The following is a 21164-nucleotide window of genomic DNA, read 5'->3' on the forward strand; positions in this document are numbered from 1 at the left end:
AACGTTTGTGCGTTGTCACTGACTAACTGAAGGGGAAGCCCAAAACGAGCGAATGTTGTTCTCAAACACTCAATGGTCTGGGTTGAAGTCTGAGTTCCCGTGCAAAAAACCTCTGGCCATTTGGAGTGTGCATCAACGATAACCAAGAACATGTGTTTCTCAAAAGGTCCCGCATAATCCACATGTATTCTCTGCCAGGGCTCTGTAGGCCACTCCCATGGATGGACAGGGACTGGTGGTGGCATGTGGCGGTTCTCTAAGCACCCAGTACAGTTCTTTGTCATCGTTTCTAGTTGTTCATCCACTCCGGGCCACCAGAAGTGGCTATGGGCCAGCATTTTCATTTTTACTGTCCCTACGTGGCCTTCATGAATTTGCTGCAAAACCTGGCTCTGGCATTTACTGGGTACAATCACTTTCAAGCCCCACAGCAAGCATCCCTGGTGCGTAGTTATCTCATCTTTTCTCTGCAGGTATGGTGCAAGGTCCTTGTGGCCCGTGGCAGGCCATCCGGACATGGCATATTGGTACACCTCAGATAAGATTGAGTCTCGTCTTGTCTCCCGTTTCACCACTGAGCTTGTCAGCGGCAAGGCTTCCAGCTGTGAGGCATGAAAAACCTCCACTGCGTCCATCCTGGACTCGTCTTCTCCAGTGGCCAAAGACAGTCTCGATAGTCCATCAGCATTGGTGTGCTGGGTCGTCTGTTTATACTCAATGTCATACCTATGCCCAGATAGGAAGAGTGCATAACGCTGCAGTCTGGCTGCAGTCATTGCTGGAATACCTTTCTGTGGGCTAAATATGGACAATAATGGCTGGTGGTCTGTCACTAGAGTAAAATGTCTGCCATACAGGTATGTGTGGAATTTCTTTACTCCCCAGAAAAGTGCCAATGCCTCCTTGTCAATCTGTGAATAGTTCTTCTCTGCACTATTCAATGCCCTTGAAGCAAAGGCCACTGGCCTCTCTGATCCTTCCTGTAGAACATGTGACAGCACTGCCCCTAGACCAAAGGGAGAGACATCACATGCCAGTTTCACTGGGAGTTCCGGGTCATGGTGTGTCAGTACCAGTTCAGATGTGATGAGCTGTTTTGCTTCTCTGAAGGCCTTCTCACATTGTTCTGTCCACATCCACTTTCTGTTCTTCTCCAGCAGCTGGTTGAGGGGCTGCAGTACTGAGGAGAGGTTGGGAAGAAAGCGCCGATAATAGTTTATCAGCCCTGTGAATGATCTTAGCTGTGTCACATTCTGTGGCTGCGGTGCCCCAACCACAGCGTCTACCTTGTCTTGTGTTTTGTGCAGTCCACTGCTGTCGATTTCATGTCCACAGAAAACGATTCTCTCCTTGAAGAACTCACACTTTTGCGAATTAGCCTGTAGTCCATACTCCTCTAGCCGTCTGAGGACATTCCCCAAGTTGGTCAGATGCTCCTCATCTGTTTTTCCAGTGATGATCATGTCATCCAACAGGCATTGGGTCCCTGGGATACCCTGAAGGATCTGATCCATAGTGCGTTGCCAAATGGCCGGGGCTGATGCAATACCAAATACAAGCCTGTTATATGGCCTTAACAAGCCCTTGTGCGTGTTTATGGTCAAGTACGGTCTGGATGTCTCCTCAACAGATAGCTGTAGGTAAGCTTGTTTCAAGTCTATTTTGCTAAAATGTTTCCCCCCATCCATAGCTGCAAATATATCATCTATACAGGGCAGGGGATACTGATCTACCTGCAGCTTGGGATTCACAGAGACCTTAAAGTCACCACACAGCCTGACAGAGCCATCTTTCTTTATGATAGGCACCACAGGGGTGGCCCAATCACTTCTGTCAACCTTTGACAGGATACCTGCATCCAGCAAGCGATCTATTTCCGCTCCAACCTTTGGGCGTAGGGAGAACGGTACCTGTCTGGCCTTACAGAACGTGGGCGTTGTGTCTTTAAGAACCAGTTTGGCCTCAAAATCCTTCACGGTCCCCCCCTGACTATGGAACACTGCCTCGTATTTCTTCAGTAAGTGCTCTAGCCTTTTGTGAGTGTCCGTGTTTTTTGTTGTTTCCAGCATCTTCAACTCAGCCCAGTTCAGGTTAATCTGAGTCAGCCAGTCTCTGCCAAATAGAGGGGGGCCTGTTCCTTGTACTACATAATATAGTTGCAATTTCTGGGTTTTCTCCCCATATCGGACCTGCACATCTAACATCCCCTTTGGGCTCAGTTTCTCTCCGGAATATGTCTTGAGTAACACATTTGTCTTTCTCATCTTCACATACCTGAAATGTCGCTTGTATGTTGTTGTGGAGATAATGGACACTGCTGACCCGGTATCCAGTTCCATTTTCAGTGGGATGTTTTCTATCTCTGGCGTCACCCATATGATGTTGGTGCTTTCTGTAGACACTGTGTTTATCTCCATGGTTCCAATGAACTTCTCATCAGAATCACTGTCACTTCTCTCCGTCATTGTGTCCCTTCTCTCGGACATTGCGTGAACAGATCCCTTTGTTTTGTCTGCTTTGTTGTACTTATCTTTGCATGCTGCTTTTATGTGGCCTCTGCGCCTGCATTTGTGACATATCTCTTCTCTGAATCGACACTCATCAGCTCTGTGACCCTCTCTATTACATCTGTAGCACCTTTCCGCCACACGGGGGCGCTGTCGGGCCTGATTCATTTTGTGAATTTGGGGAACAGTGTCAGTCACGTGGCTTTTTGATTGATTGATTGATTGAAAACTTTATTAGAAGATTTGCAGAAGTAGGTACATGTAAGTACATATTACATACAAGGTCAACTAACAGGATAAAAACCCAAGAAAGCCACTGGCTTATTTTTCTGCTGCTCTGCAATTCCAACGTGTCTCTAGCGGCTATTTCCATGCTTACGGCAATCTCTATGGCTTTCACGTAAGTTAACTCTGTTTCCGTTAGCAACCGTTTCTGTATGTTGTCACGTCGTAATCCACAGACAAACCGGTCTCTGAGTGAATCATTCAAATTATTTCCAAACGCACAATGTTCAGAGAGTCTCCTTAACTCTGCTGCATAAGCATTCACACTTTCTCCCTCTTTCTGGTCCCGCTTATGGAACCGAAAACGTTCTGCTATAACAAGCGGTTTGGGAGACAGATGAGTCTGCAATACCCGCACGAGTTCTGTAAACGTTTTACTGGATGGTTTCTCCGGAGCAGTGTTGGGAATTTGTATTAAAATAACTAGAAGTGATAAATCATGTACTATGTGCTCATTTAAATAATATGTGACTGAGGTCAGTTGAGAACAATAGGAAGGTCACGCAAAGCCAAAAGAGAGGTTCTGTTTTTGAGCGACAAGAAGAATACAAGCTCCTGACTAAAAGAACGTTTTATGATTCAAACTGCCTGTAAATTACTTATTTTTACCCATGTGCTAACAACCATTTTACACCTGCTGTTATGATATTCTATTTTTCTGTACTGATTTTATACTTTCATAACTAATGATTAATGATAAGTCTATTCTTCTAACACTATATTTTAACTTGTAAATCGAATCCTAATATTACTGTGTAACTTCAATAGTTGTGTTTTCACAAGACATTCTGATAACAAGACATTCTGATAAGGACACTGACACACTGCTCTGCTCATACAAGTACGGATATCACCATGAGAACGGGAGGCCCAGCAGGACACACTGCTGATAACACATAGTACACTCTCGCGCACCCACACAGGGAGAAGTTGAAGGCCAATGCTAACGAGAACACTTGCTGCAGCTGCAACGGATTTTGTGCTGACAATTGGAAAACTACCAGATAGGGGGGGAGGCACCACCCAGCCCCAAATGTTAAATCAAATGTATAAAGACTGTGTACGAAGGCTAAAGGAGACTCTTGTTTGGTGGAGCCCCTGCAGTTAACTTGTTGACGGCTAGCTGAGACGGGCCTGCAGAGGTGAAACTAGATGAGACACTTTTCCATGGAAATGAACTATTATTGCTGCTGATGTGCTTGAATAAATATTATCTTAATGAACAGTTCAGTAGTGGTGCCTAATATTTGATTGGATCATATCATCTTAAGAAGTGATATCAAGGACGTCTCGTTGAGATTAAACGAACTCGCTTGTAAGTGACGACTCAATTAAATCGATTCTGGAGAAGTTGATCGCCTTACAGCAGTCAAATCACGGAGCAAGCCATAGGTCTTTGGACCAATCAGACTCAACCCAGTGAGCAATTTTACGTTGATTAGACGTCTAAACAACGTCTAAATGGCCCGTAGACGTCTAGGCGAAATCGAGGCTAAATATCAGCCATTTTGGAAATAAAAAAAACGTCTATGTTTAGACGTTGAAATGCCGTTGAAACATAGACGTTGTTTTCAACGGCATTTCAACGTCTAAACATAGACGTTGTTTCAATTTCCAATTTGGCCTATATTTAGACCTTGAAATGTCGTTGAAATATTATGTTCCTGGAGGTACTGCAATACCAGGTCGATGCGTGGTGTGGACGGAGCAAGCCCCTATTCCATCTCCCTGCTCCAAAAATCTATTTAATATAACGTCCCCGGGTAGGGGACGTATCCGATATTAAACTGATAAGAACAGATACACTTGATCTTAGCCAAAAGGCCGAGAAGCGATACCCGCGATGGTTTCGAGGGAGGGTAGTCATTCTCTGGCACGTCAATCTAGGTCACGGTTTAACCACAACAATAGTTTCTATAGGCATTCCACTATATAATAATAATGGTATTAGTGGAATAGTGTTTTAACAATAATAATGTAGTGCCAATGTACAAAACATCCCAAAAATACTACTTTTCACTGTTCCAACCGGGAAATTCAATACGTCCCATGGTCACGTGGTAACCCGTCTCCAATCGTAGCGAAAGAAAGCATTTGTTAACCAAAATTACATTAACCGCAAACTGGAAATAATAACCAACTGGTTACATGTAGCAAAACGTAATGCGATTATTATGTGACGTTTTTTGTATTTAAGAAAGCACATTTTAACGATATTTCCTTTTAACGATCAGTTTCTATGGACCTCTTTGAATGAAAAGAAAAGGACAAAGAAGAATATGCCTGTAAGCAATGCGTTTGTATTTTTAAAATATAACTGGTCTTTCCTCTCATTCTGTGCTACTTGTTCCTGTTTAAAGTTGTTCATGTGCTTTGATCTTTGTTTGAAAAGCCACTGATGACTCTACAATGATAGACTCTCCTCTGCAGTCATCAACACCAGGTACTATGACTATTTTTCTATATAATCTCAATTCAGTTCATGTAGTGTGTTGCCGATTTGTCTTCCCAGCCTCATAGTCATAGAGTAGAGCGTAAGGGTTTAATGGGTTTAATAACGGTTTTAATGCATTTGAGATAAGTAGAAAATATGTTTAGACACAGACCGCATTTATCTGGGTTAAAGGACAGCGACGTATAGACGCAATTTAAACCACCACTTCCGCATGAATAACTATGCTAGACTACATGGAATCTCAGACTAAATGACGGTCTGGTACATATTTTGACAATCTACAGGCGTTTAGGGTATTAATTTAAACTCAAAGTGCTGCTAGACTAAAACAGGTTTAGACACAGACAGCATTTATCTGGGTTAAAGGACAGCGACGTATAGACGCAATTTAAACCACCACTTCCGCATGAATAACTATGCTAGACTACATGGAATCTCAGACTAAATGACGGTCTGGTACATATTTTGACAATCTACAGGCGTTTAGGGTATTAATTTAAACTCAACGTGCTGCTAGACTAAAACAGGTTTAGACACAGACCGCATTTATCTGGGTTAAAGGACAGCGACGTATAGACGCAATTTAAACCACCACTTCTGCTAGGATAACTATGCTAGACTACATGGAATCTCAGACTAAATGACGGTCTGGTACATATTTTGACAATCTACAGGCATTTAGGGTATTAATTTAAACTCAACGTGCTGCTAGACTAAAACAGGTTTAGACACAGACCGCATTTATCTGGGTTAAAGGACAGCGACGTATAGACGCAATTTAAACCACCACTTCCGCATGAATAACTATGCTAGACTACATGGAATCTCATACTACATGACGTCTGGGACGTATTCTGACAGTTTAGAGGGGTTTAATAACGGTTTTCATGCATTTAAGATAAGTAGAAAATATAGCCGTAATATAGCTGGTTTATATTGGTTTATATTGTAGACGCGAGGTTGAAAAGACGTCTATTGCTCACTGGGAACAATGCAGGCACTTTCTTATTATCTTCTATATCGTTGACAATAAAGTATTGCTCCAGGCGTTCTGTGTAAATTGCCCAACTTTCCTGAGTTTCATCAAACACGTCAATTTTACCGATCCGTGCCATCTTGCCTGCGAGTCTCCGGGCCTCGTTAACTTCGGGCTCTACCGTTTCAGTCGACGCCTCTTCAAACCTTTCACCGTCGGAATCAGACATAGAGTAGTAGCCTAACTGTCTCGCACACAGTGAGCAAGTATTCTCGTCGCCATTTGTAGTGTCTTAGCTTCTATTATATATACTGTAGAATAAAGACAGAGAGGTGCAACGTTTGGTTTACAGCTTTAGTGGTTAGAACTCGGTATAACAACAAGAATGCGACCAGGCGCACACAATGACGTAGGCTCTTAAAGGAGCCTAGAACATAACAAATGTATTGCTTCAGACAGCTGGGCAGCATTGTCTAGTATTAGATCTTTGAAATCTTGCAGACAGGATATTATTTTCAGGATTCATCAGTTAATTTATGAAATATATAGCACAGATATGACTGTTGGCTTTGTTTGTGTTCCTGCGCATGTAGGGGTAGAAGGAAATGAAGATGTGTAGTGCCGGAGGAAAAAGGAAAGACGTAGGCAACGTAATGATAACTGTTTAATCAAAATAACAACTTGTACTCTCAGTACAGGACCAGCAAATAGATCACCAAAACTGTTGTGTCTAAACAGGAAGTTGCAACGTTAATAATCCTCCCCTCTGCCCCTAGTGCCAGAACTGGTTCCCTCCCACTACACAACCAACAGTAAGAGGAGAACATGAACCCATAATGTAGTCACTACACCAGCCCCCCCAGTGTTCACCTCAATATTGGAAATCCTCACGGCGAGGAGGGCGTATGGCCCGGCCCCTACGATCGTAGGTAAAGTCAGGAGGTGCGGGAGGAGGTGTGACATCGCCCATCACGTCCTCCTGCAGGGAAGGACGGGGGGCAGTGACGACCGGGGGCTCGCGAGCTGCGGGGGGTTGTCGGGGTCGGAGGGGGGAATGGCCAGGGCGCGGCAGGGGAGGTAGGACTGGAGGCCGGCCTCTGCGCGGTGGCAGGGCCAAGTCCAGGGGCAGTTCAAGGTCCAAGTGGGCCGGTTTGAGGCGATCAACGGACACACACTCAGGCCTACCCCCCATGTCAACCATGAAGTTCTTGGCTCCGGCCTCGATGACACGGAAAGGCCCGTCATAAGGAGGACGTAGTGGAGTCCTGTGGCCATCATGACGAATGAAAACGAACCTCGCTGAGTGCAGCTCCGGGGGCACCCTCGAAGTAGGGACACCATGCTGCGTAGTCGGGACCGGGACGAAGGTCCTGGCGCTGTCCAGCAGGGAGGCGCGCTGAGCGGCGGCGGACCAGGGCTCCGTTGACTTGGGAATGAAGTCACCGGGGACCCGCAGCGGCTGTCCAAACACCAGCTCAGCGGACGACGACTGGAGGTCCTCCTTAGGCGCTGTCCTGAGCCCCAGCATGACCCACGGCAGCTTGTCAAGCCAGTTGCTGTCCGTGAGGCTGGCTCGAAGGGCGGCCTTCATGGATCGATGGAAACGCTCACAGAGCCCGTTCGCCTGCGGGTGATAGGCGGTTGTGCGGTGGAGCTTGACCCCCAGATTCTCCGCCACCGCTGCCCACAGCTCTGAAGTAAACTGTGAGCCACGGTCAGAGGAGAGATCAGCAGGGGTGCCGTAGCGGGAGACCCACACCGCGATGAACGCCCGGGCCAGGTCGGGGGCTGTCGTTGAGGAGAGCGGAACTGCCTCCGGCCAGCGAGTCGTCCTGTCCACCATGGTAAAGAGATAGGTGTATCCGTGCGAGGGGGGCAGCGGCCCTACCAGGTCCACGTTTACATGATCGAACCTCCGCTCAGGCACAGAGAACTGCTCCAGGGGGGCCTTGACGTGTCGATGCACCTTGGCGCGCTGGCAGGCGATGCACGTGTCTACCCAGGCCCTCACATCCCTCTTGAGCCCATGCCAGACGAATTTCTCTGACACCAGCCGTGAGGACGGTTTCCTACCAGGGTGAGACAAGCCGTGTATCGCCTCGAAGGCGGGGCGCCTCCAGTTGGCGGGGACCACCGGTCGTGGCTGACCCATGGAGACGTCGCACAGGAGCGTGGCCCCTGCGTCACCGAAAACCACCTCTTCTAGGCGCAGTCCTGTGTCCGACAACTTGAGAGCCTGGACGGCGGGGTCGGCGGCCTGGTCTGCAGCCATGCGCGCGTAGTCCAAACCCAGTTGGACCGCACCAACCACCGCCCTGGAGAGACAATCCGCGACCTGGTTGGACTTCCCAGCAACGTGCTGGATGTCTGTGGTGAACTCGGATATGTAGGCGAGCTGGCGCTGTTGGCGGTCGGACCACGGCTCCGCCACCTTGGACATGGCGTGCGTGAGTGGCTTGTGGTCCACGTAGGCCGTAAACTCGCGGCCCTCCAGTAAAAAACGGAAGTGTCTGACAGCAAGCCACAGCCCGAGGAGCTCCCTGTCGAATGTGCTGTACCTTTGCTCTCTGGGAGACAGCTGGCGGCTGAAGAATGCAAGAGGCTGCCAGGCGTCCCCAACCCACTGTTCGTACACCGCTCCCACAGCAAAGTCAGAGGCGTCCGTGGTGAGAGCAGTGGGTGCCGAGGGCGAGGGGTGGGCCAACATGGCAGCGCGGGCCAGGGCCGCCTTGGTGTCCTGAAAGGCTTTGACACGCTCCGCCGTCCAGTCCACCGGCTGCTTCAGAGTCTTGCCCTTCTGGGCATCGTACAGAGGCCGCAGGATGTGAGCGATGTGGTGGAGGAAGCGATAGTAGAAGGTTACCATCCCGATGAACCCCTTGAGCTCGCTGATTGTGCTGGGGCGCGGGAAAGCAGCGACAGCTTCCACCTTCGAGGGGAGGGGGGTCACCCCCTCTGCGGAGACCCGGTGCCCGAGAAAGTCGATGGTGTTCCGTCCGAACTCACACTTCGCCGGATTGACAATCAGCCCATGTTGGCTGAGCCGTGTGAAAAGGGCCCGGAGGTGGGACAGGTGCTCCTCCTCCGTGGTGCTTGCGACGAGGATGTCATCCAAGTAGACGAAGAGGAATGGTAGGTCCCGGAGCACCGAGTGCATGAGGCGTTGGAAGGTCTGCGCCGCGTTCTTCAGGCCGAACGGCATCCGCAGAAACTCGAAGAGTCCAAATGGCGTGATCACGGCCGTCTTAGGGACGTCCTCGGGGTGCACCGGCACCTGATGGTACCCCCGTACCAGGTCCACTTTGGAGAAGAAGCGTTTGCCTGCCAGGTTCGCTGAAAAGTCCTGGACATGTGGGACCGGGTAGCGGTCAGGCTTGGACGCGTCGTTGAGGCGGCGGTAGTCCCCACATGGGCGCCACCCGCCGTCTGACTTAGGGACGATGTGCAGGGGAGACGCCCAGGGGCTGCTCGAGCGCCGAACGATGCCCACCTGCTCCATATGCGCAAACTCCGCCCTGGCGATGGCCAGCTTCTCCGGGTTGAGGCGCCTGGCCCTGGCGTGGAGGGGAGGCCCCTCGGTCTCGATGTGGTGCTCCACTCCGTGTTTCACCGTGGGCGCGGAGAAGGTGGGCTTGGTAAGGTCGGGGAATTCGGCGAGCAGCCGAAGGTACTGGTCACTTTCGGCGAGCGTATTGGACCACCCGCTGTAGACCGCCTCCCCCTGCGTACAGGCGAAGGAAGCGAAAGTCTGTGAGTTGACCAGGCGCCTGTTCCCCACGTCCACCAACAGGTTGTGGGCGCACAGAAAATCCGCACCAAGGAGGGGAAATGTGACAGCCGCTATGACAAAATCCCACGAAAAGCATTGCCCTCCGAAGCACACGTCCACCGCCCTAGTGCCATAAGAGCAGATAGGTGTGCCGTCCGCGCCTGCCAACTGCGGACCACGCTCCTCCTTCGCCACATCCGATCTCTCTGCCGGAATGATGCTCCACTGGGCACCTGTGTCACAAAGGAAACTGCGACCAGAGGCGGTGTCTTGTATGAAGAGCAGCCTGTTGGTGACGCCAGCGCTCAGGGCCACTACTGAGTGCCGGCCCCGCCGTTTCCCGTCGGTCCGAAGGTGCAGGGTGAGCGGCACCGTTTGGCCTTGGCGCCAAAAGTGGCGTGGTAGAAACAATGGCCCGCAGCGTTACCCTGCTGGCCAGAAGGTCTGGCGTCATCCTTCGCTCTCCTGCGACGGTCGGGTGGCGGGGCGGCCGCGGGAGCGAGCAGGTCGGGGGACCGTTGAGGCATGGCCAAGACGAACCGGTCCGCCTCCCTGGCCAGGGCGCGGGGCTCCATGATGGCGGTGTTGGCCAGCGCCATCCTAACTTGAGCTGGCAATGTGCGCATGAACAGCTCTGTGAAGAGGATCATGGGGTCTTCTGTACCGAGCAGGTTTAGCATCCTCTCCATGCGCGCAGAAGGCCTCTCGTCACCCAAGTCCGACATGGCAAATAGGCGACGCACCCTCTCCGCAGTGGACAGTTCAAATGTCTCTAGAAGCAGGGCCTTGAGGCGCTCATATTTGTTCGTCGTCGGGGGAGCAGACAAAAAACCTACCACTCGAGCTGCGGTGGAGCTGCCCAACATTGCCACAGCATGGTTGTACCGGTCGTCGTCGTCATCGATGTCACTTTTGTTGAAATGTGCCTCTACAATAGCAAACCATGCAGCAGGCGTTGAGTCCCAGAACTCTGGTAGCTTGAGAGTGGGAGTGTGCGCACCACGCGTTACCCTGACAGGGGATGGTGATGGCTGCCGCTGGTTTGAACGTCTTCCTCGCCCGGACATTTTGCAGGATTGTAATGTTCGTTCGCTGGTTTTTGTACACAATTACGTTAACAAAAATCCACGTCGGGGTCACCAGTGTAGTGCCGGAGGAAAAAGGAAAGACGTAGGCAACGTAATGATAACTGTTTAATCAAAATAACAACTTGTACTCTCAGTACAGGACCAGCAAATAGATCACCAAAACTGTTGTGTCTAAACAGGAAGTTGCAACGTTAATAATCCTCCCCTCTGCCCCTAGTGCCAGAACTGGTTCCCTCCCACTACACAACCAACAGTAAGAGGAGAACATGAACCCATAATGTAGTCACTACAGATGCAGATATTAGCTAAGCAGTCACTTAAATCAGAATAAATAGAAATGGATATTCCACTTTGCAAAGCAGAGGTAAAATCAATCATTAAAACACACATGCAGGAATTATGGCAAGAAGACTGGAACAGAAATGAAACAGGAAGACATTTGTATAACATTCAGAAGAAAGTTGGAATAGGAAGTAGGATGGGCAGGAACCAGAAAGAAGAAACAGTCATTTCCCGGCTTAGGATAGGGCACACTAGATTGAAGAGAACACTATACAAGATAGGGAAACATTCAAAATGGAATGTGTGATTACTGTAATAACCAAGAATGTTTCAGCATGTGTTACTGGAGTGTGAGGAATCCGCTTGTTAAGTCTGACGTCAAAAGTGACGTTTAGCCATTTCCGAGTCCAAACCAGAAATTCCCCGCACCAGACCAGTGCGGAGAATGACAGTTTAATCGTTTTTTAGACTCGGATCTATTCATACAACAAGGGACACAGCACTTTCCCGTTGTCCCCATATTGTCAGGGTATTTGAGCCTCGGAAAAACGCTATATAAATATAATTTATTATTATTATTATTTCGGCATTTCGAAGACAGCGCCTCAGCCAACGTTGGACCCGGAAACACATCACGACTTAACAAGCGGATATGAGGAGCAGAGAGGGCAGCTGAGGTCAGCGGGGCTAAATTCAAGTATATCCAGCTGCAGACATCAAATCCATCACCCGGAAACGTGATGGACCATACGTCATCATACCGCGCCTGCATATTTGCATAGACTACGTCATCGCCTTACTACGGTGGAAACTACGGTGGAAACCATGAACACATTTCCAGCAATGGATTTGGTCACAGACAGAATTATTTTAGCTGTTTACCAAAACATCTTAGTTACAGTCATACACAAGTTACAGTCATATAATGCATATGAATGAATGAATGAATCTTTATTTCGAACATGATTTAAAAATAAAAATAATAAATAACAAATATCTAATATGTAGAGTACAAATGGATTTGGTCACAGACAGAATGTGTGTTATTTTAGCTGTTTACCAAAACATCTTAGTTACAGTCATACACAAGTTACAGTCATATAATGCATATGAATGAATGAATGAATCTTTATTTCGAACATGATTTAAAAATAAAAATAATAAATAACAAATAACTAATATGTAGAGTACAGTCCTATCAATTGTTCGAAAAGGAGTAGGAAGAAGCCTGTCCTACCCCTGTTTATACTTAACAATTATGCTTACGTTATATAATCCAATTAATTAATACATATATTTCAGTATCATCCGTTCTAATAATTTTTCATAAAAAATAATTTAAAACTTTTTTGAAATAGAGCAATATTTCTGCTTTCCTTCATATTTTCTTCATATTTTTGACATTAGGAACAAGTTATTAGTGTGATCACGATATCCAACCTTATGTACAATCCTCATAGCTTTTTTCTGTAGTGTAATCAATGGGTTTAAAGTGCTTTTATATTCATTTCCCCATATCTCCACACAGTAACTCAAATAGGGTAAGACAAGACAACAATATAGAGTATACAACATCCTCTGTTCCAGAATATGTTTTGCCCTGCACAATACTGCAATACTCCTTGATACTTTGGATCTAACGTATCTTATATGAGATTTCCAACAGAATTTACTGGGCTTAAAGTGCAGACTCTCAGCTTTAGGTTAAGGGTATTCACATCCAAATTGAAGGAAGGGTTTATGAATTATAGCTCTTATATATAATAACCAAAAGTAATTAGACAATTGACTCAAAAGCTGTTTCATGGGCCAGTGTGGGCTATTTATTCCTTCATTATTTCTTTATCAATTAAGCAGGTAAAAGGTCTGAGTTGATTCCAAGTGTGGCATTTGCATTTGGAGGCTGTTGCTGTATACGCACAACATGCAGTCAACAGAGCTCTCAATGCAAGTGAAACAGGCCATCCTTAGGCTGTAAAAACAAAACAAAAATCCATCAGAGAGATAGTGGGAACATTAATACTGGCCAAATTAACTGTTTGGTACATTCTGAGAAAAAAAGAATGCACTGGTGAGCTCGGCACCACAAAAAGGTCTGGACGTCCATGGAAGACAAGAGTGGTGGATGATCACAGGATCCTTTACATGGTAAAGAAAAACCCCTTCACAACATCCAGCCAAGTGAAGAACAGTGTCCAGGAGGTAGGCATATCATTATCCATGTGTACCATAAAAGAAAGACTTCACACAAGCAAATACAGAGGGTTCACCACAAGGTGCAAGCCATTCATAAGCCTCAAGAATAGAAAGGCCAGATTAGACTTTGACAAAAAACATCTAAAAAAGCCAGCCCTGTTCTGGAACAGCATTCTTTGGACCGATGGAACTAAGATCAACCTGTACCAGAATGATGGGAAGAAAAAAGTATGGCTTGGAACGGCTCATGATCCGACGCATACCACATCACCTGTAAAACACGGTGGAGGCAGTGTGATGACATGGACATGCATGGCTTCCAATGGCACTGGGTCACTAGTGTTTATTGATGATGTGAAGACAGAAGCAGACAGATGAATTCTGAAGTGTTTAGGGATATTCTGTCTGCTCAGATTCAGACAAATTCAGCAAAGTTGATTGGATGGTGCTTCACAATACAGATGGACAATGACCCAAAATAATGTAAAATGCAAACACCAGAAATGCAAGAAAGTTTGAGGTATACCAAATGGAATTAATAAATTAGTAAGTGTTACGACCCTTCTGTCTAGAGTAAAATAAGGGCCTAGGGTAGAGTGCACAATGTACAGGTGTGTTGCAACATAAATGCCCAAAAAAGTGTACAAGGGATCAAATCAATTCAAGTTTTATTTGTATAGCGCATTTCTTACAAGATGCGACTCAATGCGCTTCACGTAATGACAGATGTTCAGTGTGTAGTGTAGTGTTCAGTGTTGTGTCCAGTGTCCAGTGTAGTGTTCAGTGTTGTGTCCAGTGTCCAGTATAGTGTAGTGTTCAGTGTTGTGTCCAGTGTAGTGTTCAGTGTTGTGTCCAGTGTCCAGTAGTGTTCAGTGTTGTGTCCAGTGTAGTGTAGTGTTCAGTGTTGTGTCCAGTGTCCAGTGTCCAGTGTAGTGTAGTGTTCAGTGTTGTGTCCAGTGTAGTGTTCAGTGTTGTGTCCAGTGTCCAGTGTAGTGTTCAGTGTTGTGTCCAGTGTAGTGTAGTGTTCAGTGTTGTGTCCAGTGTCCAGTGTAGTGTAGTGTTCAGTGTTGTGTCCAGTGTAGTGTAGTGTTCAGTGTTGTGTCCAGTGTCCAGTGTAGTGTAGTGTTCAGTGTTGTGTCCAGTGTCCAGTGTAGTGTAGTGTTCAGTGTTGTGTCCAACCCCCAGTGGTCAGACACGGACAGCTCCGTTGGTGGCCAGTCATCCCTCTGCTCGGGACCACAGCTCGGCGCCTGCAAAAAGTCAGCTCTCAAAAACAAGAAAACAAGCAATAAAAATAGGGGGATAAGTAATCGGTAGACATCTGAGAATGTATCTATTGTGAACTTTTAAATTACATTAAGTGGTTGAAGACAACGCGGCGTTTTTTAGCCCTGCCAGCTGTACATCATTATCTTTGTTTTGTCACGATTTGCACTTCTGGTTATATGCATAACTGCATTTTGTTGTTGGTACTTGTACTCAGCAATGACAATAAAGTTGAATCTAATCTAATATCTCTCTAATATCTCTGATAACGCTAAACCACATAGGATTACCCAATTAGCCAAGCCAGATGAACAAAACTACGTGCGAAACAGCCGCCTAACACATGCAACAACCTAAATAATAAATACACATCTGAAAACTATAACATGTTCATTAATAATATTTCGAAATTCTCACCTGAGCTGCATTTGCCATTGTATTTGTAATTCTTCTTCTTCTTCTTCTTCTTCTTCTTCTTATCAATTGCGTGTTCAAATTATTGTTCGTTAAATGTCCTATAAAATGTCGCCGTGTTTATAAGATCCTTCAAAATCTCGCGGTTTCTCGCGGTTACTTACCGACGCGCTTACGATGACGCGCTCCAACCAAATGGTACATCACGTTTCCGGGTGATGGATTTGATGTCTGCAGCTGGACCCTTCTCGCTAAATTGGGGTTTACTGTGGAGAGTTTATTAGGAAGTGCAATTAAAATGGACAAACAGGTAATACAGTATTTGAAAGATACTGGGTTGATAGACAAGATTTAACACCCCCCTTCCCCCCAATTTAGTTTTTTAAAGTTTTCCCTGTCAAATATACCGTCCAAACACAGTCCAGTAGGTGGCGGTAATGCGCCTCAAGTTGGTCGAATTGAGAAGAAGAAGAAGTACATTCGCGCATGCTCACAGCACCAACTGACACAGGGTTAGGGTTAGGGTTAGGGTTAGGGTTAGGGTTAGGGTTAGGGTTAGGGTTAGGGTTAGGGTTAGGGTTAGGGTTAGGGTTAGGGTTAGGGTTAGGGTTAGGGTTAGGGTTGCAGGCATCACGCGCATCACCCGGACGCTTGATGGACCATATTTGGTTGGAGCGCGTCATCACAGAAGTAACCAACGAACAATAATTTGAACACGCAATCAGTGGCGCAGGCAGGATTCGATTTCATAGTACGCACAGAAACGTAAAAAACTTTGCAGAAATAGCGCAGACTAGCCTACAATATAGGGATGTAGCAAGCTACATGGTGGCCAACAGAGGTATCGACAGACACTCCCACATTTTCCCACCTGTTTCAAGCAACGATTATTTAGATCACCTCTCAAAAGAAGAAAAACTAAGATATGTGAACAAACTACACATTTTGGACACTTGCGATCCATATAGAGCACCCACTGCAGTATTTCAATCACTAAAAACAGCGAAGTCGCTGCCAGAGCTGCAGTTCGGTGATGTTTACATATCTTGTGGAGAATCATTCCCCTCACACTGCCGCCAGTACTGTACTCTGATGCGCACCTTCCCACTGACATTCCCAGCGCCGTCGGCAAACAACAAACTAACGGGTTGAGTGATTGGCTGAACGCAACGTGAAAGACTTTATTAGGGGGTGTTCACACTTGACTTATTTTTTAAGAAAAAAGCGTGGCCTTCAGCGTCTTTTTACATACAACCCTATGGGAAAAGGGAAAAAACTACCGCTTTTTAAAAAGCGAGAGAAAAGCGCAGCTGCCTTTTAACTTTTCAGAAAGGCGCTGTGTGTCGTCAAGCGCCTTTCTGACACCTGATACTGGTGTTTCATAACGTGGTTTCAGTGTTAGCAGCATTCGGCAGAAATCTTCATTTTCCGCAACACTGTTGCAAATATACCCAGTTCAACACAACACAAAATACATATAATTATTAAGCACGTTTAGAAAAAATAAATCCTTTAAAAAAAAATGTACGCACAGTGCGTACAGGATTCCGGCTGCCGGCGCCACTGCACGCAATTGATAAGAAGAAGAAGAAGAAGAAGAATTACAAATACAATGGCAAATGCAGCTCAGGTGAGAATTTCGAAATATTATTAATGAACATGTTATCGTTTTCAGATGTGTATTTATTATTTAGGTTGTTGCATGTGTTACGCATTTGGCTGTTTCGCTGCTGGTTAGCAGTGATTGGGGACTGGGAGTGACACTGTTCCCCTTTGCTCTCTATTTAAGGCACCAGCAAACAGTAGGAGGGGAGAGTGGTTTGGGAACGAGGGTTACGACGAGGGAGTACAACGAGACAGAGAGCGACAACTAGACGACCACCAGATGAAGACCCTATCAATAAACACTAGTGACCCAGTGCCATTGGAAGCCATGCATGTCCATGTCATCACACTGCCTCCATGTTTTTTCACAGATGATGTGGTATGCGTCGGATCATGTGCCGTTCCAAGCCTTCTCCATACTTTTGTCTTCCCATCATTCTGGTACACGTTGATCTTAGTTCCATCGGTCCAAAGAATGCTGTTCCAGAACAGGGCTGGCTTTTTTAGATGTTTTTTGTCAAAGTCTAATCTGGCCTTTCTATTCTTGAGGCTTATGAATGGCTTGCCTAGTCTTCCCTTTATGGTACACTTGGATAATGATATGCCTACCTCCTGGAGACTGTTCTTCACTTGGCTGGATGTTTTGATGGGATTTTTCTTTACCATGTAAAGGATCCTGTGATCATCCACCACTCTTGTCTTCCGTGGACGTCCAGACCTTTTTGTGGTGCCGAGCTCACCAGTGCATTCTTTTTTTCTCAGAATGTACCAAACAGTTAATTTGGCCACTATTAATGTTCCCACTATCTCTCTGATGGATTTTTGTTTTGTTTTTACAGCCTAAGGATGGCCTGTTTCACTTGCATTGAGAGCTCTGTTGACTGCATGTTGTGCGTATACAGCAACAGCTTCCAAATGCAAATGCCACACTTGGAATCAACTCAGACCTTTTACCTGCTTAATTGATAAAGAAATAATGAAGGAATAAATAGCCCACACTGGCCCATGAAACAGCTTTTGAGTCAATTGTCTAATTACTTTTGGTTATTATATATAAAAGAGCTATAATTCATAAACCCTTCCTTCAATTTGGATGTGAATACCCTTAACCTAAAGCTGAGAGTATGCACTTTAAGCCCAGTAAACTCTGTTGGAAATCTCATATAAGATACGTTAGATCCAAAGTATCAAGGAGTATTGCAGTATTGTGTAGGGCAAAACATATTCTGGAACAGAGGATGTTGTATACTCTATATTGTTGTCTTGTCTTACCCTATTTGAGTTACTGTGTGGAGATATGGGGAAATGCATATAAAAGCACTTTAAACCCATTGATTACACTACAGAAAAAAGCTATGAGGATTGTACATAAGGTCGGATATCGTGATCACACAAATAACTTGTTCCTAATGTCAAATGCCTTAAAGCTCATGGACTTATTCAAATTTAAATTGGCACAGTTAATGTATAAAGCAAAGACTCAAGAACTCCCAGGTAACATTAACAAATGATTTATAGAGAGGGATAATGGATATCATTTGAGAGGTAACCACAACTTTAACAAGGGTTATGCTCGCACCCATCTCAGGAGCAGGTGCATATCATTCTACGGAGTTACCATATGGAATGGGCTAGAGGAAAATATGAAGGAAAGCAGAAATATTGCTCTATTTAAAAAAAGGTTTAAAGAAATTATTTTTGTTAAATACCAAAATGAGGAAAGGGAAGGTTGTTAATCTTCTGGAAACTAAGGTGTGGTTTTCTGTGTCTTTTTCTTCTGTATTACATTGTGGATACTGATGTTTGTTATTTATTTATTTTGTGTTGTTTCAGTATTAAGAATGGAAAAATTATGTTTATTTATTTATTTTGTGTCAATATTAAGAATGAAAAAGTATTAGAACGGATGATACTGAAATATATGTATTAATTAATTGGATTATATAATGTAAGCATAATTGTTAAGTATAAACAGGGGTAGGACAGGCTTCTTCCTACTCCTTTTCGAACAATTGATAGGACTGTACTCTACATATTAGTTATTTGTTATTTATTATTTTTATTTTTAAATCATGTTCGAAATAAAGATTCATTCATTCATTCATATTCATTATATGACTGTAACTTGTGTATGACTGTAACTAAGATGTTTGCCACCGTAGTAAGGCGATGACGTAGTCCGAACCAAATATGCAAATATGCAGGCGCGGTATGATGACGCGCTCCAACCAAATATGGTCCATCAAGCGTCCGGGTGATGCGCGTGATGCCTGCAGCTGGATATAGGGAGTCTCATGGCTCCGAATCGAACGAGGGTTAAGATTTTCTCCAAACGGAGCCATGGAAAACCCTAACCCTAACCCTAAATGAGTAATGAATTGGGACGCCACTACGGCTACACGTGAACGCGCAAAATGGAGCGGAGGGGTGAAAACGGAGCCGGAGTGGTGAATTGGGATTCACCCCAGGTGTCCCATGCTGCCTTCTTGCCCCTGGTTGCAAATGCAGACACTGTCACAGCTAGTAAAAGCATGGAACACAGGAAGAGCCTTTGATTTCTCTGGACCCATGGACTTGGTAATCTCATGGATGGGTATGTACCTGAAGTTCTTACTAGTCCCAAACGCCGCCCACAGCTCCTCAATGTCCAGCTCAGACACGTGTGCAATGGCTAGAACCACAACACAACTGTGTCCACAGTGAGCAGGATGATCTTTCTATACCCCTTTCTTGTAGCATCCGCCACATGGAGTAGCATCCTTGTTTCTGCCTCCTCATGTGTGCAAGGGGAAAGATGATGTGTGTCTAGTAGTGGGTGAGTTGACAGAGCATTGGGTCCGTACCTGGAAACAACTTGTTTGGTCGTAGACATTTCCACAAGGTTCCTGGCCAGGAAGTGAAACAGTTCTGTTTTGTTTTCATCCACTCTCAGGAAGCCTTTCCAGTTGGTTGGTATCTTGTTTTTTCCATCCACTCTTGGTCTTGTGCTCGTTCCTCACTTCTGTCTTGTCTGGGACTTTAAGCTGTTTGCTTCATAGCAGTCTCACACCACATCCACTCTGTCAACACTTTCCAAGTAAGTGAAATACCTACATTCATAGCCTAATAGACAATTCTGGACCTAGAGAACTATAGTAAATAAATGATTACATGAAATATGTTATGAAAATTGAATATGCATATTCTCAGATAGGCCTACTGCGATTTCATTTGAATCATTCTCACAACATCACTGATTTCACCACTAACTATTCACCAGAACATTTTATGATGTTGTATATGGTATCATTGTAATCCCTGACCTTCAAAACATAGGGGTAGACATCATCTGTTCTGTGTTATCATGTTTGGTTCAGGAGATATGAAGCAAAATACACCAGGGACGTGCCGTCCATATAAGCAGAGTAAGCAGTGCTTACCCAACGAAAAAAGAAAAAGGACCGTGAAAATATTAAAATAAAAGTGCATGTAACCGTTTGTTTGTTTTCATTAAAAGAGTCGTATTTTAGGTCCCAGGGCAGCAGGAGTCATTCATTTTGACGTTGTATTTTTAGCGCTACCTGTAGGAGTAAGCACTTCCTACTCTGCATTGCGTTGCATATAAGCACTCCTCTCTCTGCTTTCCCTCGCGTACATTCGAATGCGTGAAAATGTCTTTTTTTTTTTTTCGATGCCTCAGCCCGCTGTTTAATGTGACCAGGGTAAGCATGCTTACAGCCAATCAGAGTAGTTCTTTCATTCCGATAAGAGCTACTGATTGGCTCTTATCACTTTCAAGTTCACTTAACATTTCACCTCTCGCCCGGCAGAATAGCTTATGCCAGCTAGCTCAAACGATCTAAATAATAATAATCAATAAGGATAACTTGCTTGATTTTGTGAATATGGACATTACTGTCAGCGACCTAAAGGGATTTCGTAGACTGGACTGGACTGGAAAAACACAACTACTGGCTAAAGGCCGCCCGGCCGCCCGCTCACCGATGTTCACACCCAGAAAGGGAGAGTCGCCAGCAAGACTGGTATGAGCGGTTTATATGATTTATATGATTCGCGAGGCTGGTGGCGATCTGTGCTTGTTTATATGGTTTGAGTACTTTGAGAGGGAGGGTTTGTGATGTGATGTCAAGTGCCTGTGTTCTTCTTCGGCGTATGGGTAGTTGTTTTTCCTCTCCACTCCACCAGGCTCGGGGCCAAGGGGCTACCCTTTCACCACCCCGAGACCTGGTTGAGGGGCTCACCCGGGCTATATTTCTGGACACCCCTCCAGAAGCCACGTCATCGTCTCGTCATCTAATACCGACAGACCATGCATCCCGTT

Source organism: Nansenia antarctica, assembly GCF_963989245.1.
Source record: "Nansenia antarctica genome assembly, chromosome: 4".
NCBI classification, from domain to species: Eukaryota; Metazoa; Chordata; class Actinopteri; order Argentiniformes; family Microstomatidae; genus Nansenia; species Nansenia antarctica.